The sequence below is a fragment of the Pseudopipra pipra genome, unplaced genomic scaffold (genome assembly GCF_036250125.1).
Source record: "Pseudopipra pipra isolate bDixPip1 unplaced genomic scaffold, bDixPip1.hap1 HAP1_SCAFFOLD_198, whole genome shotgun sequence".
NCBI lineage: Eukaryota > Metazoa > Chordata > Aves > Passeriformes > Pipridae > Pseudopipra > Pseudopipra pipra.
Window position 1 is genome coordinate 12,501 of NW_026990677.1, and position 2,500 is coordinate 15,000.

At 82.2% G+C, this 2,500-nt stretch overlaps 1 non-coding gene across 1 annotated transcript; it reads left to right on the forward strand.

Moving 5' to 3' along the window:
• The first annotated feature begins 1,782 nt into the window (after positions 1 to 1,782).
• On the forward strand, positions 1,783 to 1,935 carry LOC135408134 (5.8S ribosomal RNA). The gene has a single exon (XR_010427269.1). It is a non-coding gene; the product is annotated as a 5.8S ribosomal RNA (ribosomal RNA).
• Positions 1,936 to 2,500: the final 565 nt, after the last annotated feature.

Sequence of the window (2,500 nt, forward strand, 5' to 3'; positions counted from 1 at the left end):
GACCCTCCGCCCGCAGCGGGCCCACAGGGGCGGCGCGGCAGGGCGAGGGCCCGGGCGGGGCGTTCCGGGCCGCGCGCGGGGCGAGCTCCGTTGGCCGGTCGGCCGTCCCCGCGCCGGCGGGGCGGTCCGAGCCGCAGGCGTCCTCTCGGGGGCGGTGCCGGGCTACTGAGGGAAACCCCGGTCCCCGAGCCAGGAGGCGGCGGTGGTGGTGGCGGACGTCGGGCGCGCCCCCGCGGGCGGACGCTCCCCCGAGGGCGGCAGCGGGGGAGGCACCCCCGCGGGGCCATGCAGGTCGTTTCCCTCGCCCCAGGGCCAGGTACCTAGCGCTCGGCGCCCGGGCGGCCGGCGAGGCCCCCCCGCCGGGGGTCGAGAGCCGCCGCCGGGAGAGCCGGGCGGAGGTTTAAAGACTCGGGCGGCCGGACGCCGGCGGCCGGGCGGTGGCGGCCGGGCGGCGGCGCGGTGCCACTGAGGGGTGGGGAGCCTACTCCCGCCGATCCCCTGCGGTGGTGGCCGCGTCCGCCGGCCGCGCTCGTCCCCGCCCGCCGCGCGGGCGGCCGTGCCGGGGCGGGGTCCCCTGCCCCCCCCGCTCCGCGGTCCGGTCTCGGCGGAGAAGACGGCGGCGGCGCGCGGTCGGCCGCGCGCCGTCCCGCCCGCCCCCCCCGCCGGGGGCGACCGCCGCCGCGGCGGAGGGCGCGTGCCCTCCGCCGAGGGCGGCGCGGGTGGCGGCCGCCGGGCCCGCCGCCCTCCTTTCTCGTCTCGCGGCCGTCGGCCTCCCCCCCGAGGCGGCGGCAGGAGGCCGCCGCCGAGCCGCGCGCCCGCCCGCCCGCCCGGGCGAGCGCCGGTGGGCGGCGTCCCCGTCCCCGCAGGCCGTCCGGGGAGCGCGCCGGCTTCCGAGCGGCGGCGTCGCCGCTCGGCGCGTGTCCCCCGAGCGGGACGGTCGGCCGGGAGTCGCCCGCCGCCGTCGGCGGTAGCGCCGTGCCGGGCCCCGCCCGTCGCTCGCCCGTCGCCCCGGCCGGGGGCCGCGCGTCCGCGGCGAAGCGGCGCGGCGGCGGCCGAGGGGGCCCCGTCCCCCCCGGCCGAGCGCCGCCCGCCTTCCGCCGGGCGCGCGGCCGCCGAAAGGGGGTCGAGGGCGCCGAGCGGCGGCGGCGGTGCCGGCAGGGCCTCCGCGCCAGCGGCGGCGGCGGGCCGTCGTCCGGCCGGCCTCGGGCGCTGCCGACGCCGGCTCGAGTCGCCGGCGCCGACCCGCCCGGCCGGCGGCGGAGGCGGCGGAGCCGTCCGCCGAGCTCGTCCGGGCGGCGCGGCGGTCCGCCGGCGAGGCGGCGGCCTTTGCCCGCGGCCCCGAGGGGGCGGCGTCGGGCGGCCGCGAAGGCGAGAGAGGAGCGGCGAGCGCGGCCCGAGGGTCGCGCCCCGCGCCGCGGGCGCGTCGTTCCCGGCGGGGCCGGGAGGACGGGCGGCGCGCGGTCCGGCGCGCGCCGCCGCTCTCCGCGCGGAGGCCGGGCCGAGCCCGGGCGCCTGGGCCGCCTCTCGAGGCGGCGCGAGGCGCGTTTCTCCCCCGCGGCGCCGTCGATCGCCGCAGGGGGGGATTCGGCCGGGAGCGCGGGCTCCCCGCCTCTGCCGTCGTCCTCGGGAGCCCGGCGGGGTTTCCCCCCGCCTCTCCTTCGCTCGTGCGCGTTATGTGACGGTGCGGTCAAGCGAGGCGCGACGTCCTCGCCGAACGAGGGGCCGCTCGACGCGGGCGGTCCCGGCCCCTCCGCGCGCGCGGGGCGGTGCCGAAAGTCAGACAACTCTTAGCGGTGGATCACTCGGCTCGTGCGTCGATGAAGAACGCAGCTAGCTGCGAGAATTAATGTGAATTGCAGGACACATTGATCATCGACACTTCGAACGCACTTGCGGCCCCGGGTTCCTCCCGGGGCTACGCCTGTCTGAGCGTCGCTTGACGATCAATCGCCGGCCGGGGGCGCGTTCCCCGGCGGCGCGGCTGGGGCGCCTCGCAGGCCCGCCCGCCCGTCCGGGCGGGGGGGGCCTTCGTCCCCCTAAATGCAGACTCGGGGAGCGCTCCGTAGCTCCCCGCTCTCGGAGCGAGCCGCTGGGGCGGAGTTCGTCCCGGCGCGGGACCCGCCGCCGGGCTTCGGCGTCGGCGGCGACGTCGGAGCGTCGGCGGGTCCCGGCGCGCGGCGGTCGGGGAGAGAGGGCGCGCGCGAGCGAAAGGGCGCGCAGGGCAGCGAGGGAAAAGGGGAGGCGAGGCGCGGGCCTCGCCCCCGGTCTCCCCCCCGCGCGGGCGGCTGTCTGCGGGTGGGTACCGCGCGGGTACCGTGCCGTGCTGCCGCGCGCGTGCGGGGCGTGAGCGCCGGGGGCGGGGGTCACCCCCGCCTCCCTCCCTCCCCCCCTCGTCGGCCGCGCCCTCGGCGAGCGCGCCGCTTTTCTCTCCCCGCGGCGGCCGCCGCGCCGGCCCGGGCCGTCTCCGCCGACTCCTCTTCTCCGGTCTCGCCTCCGGGCC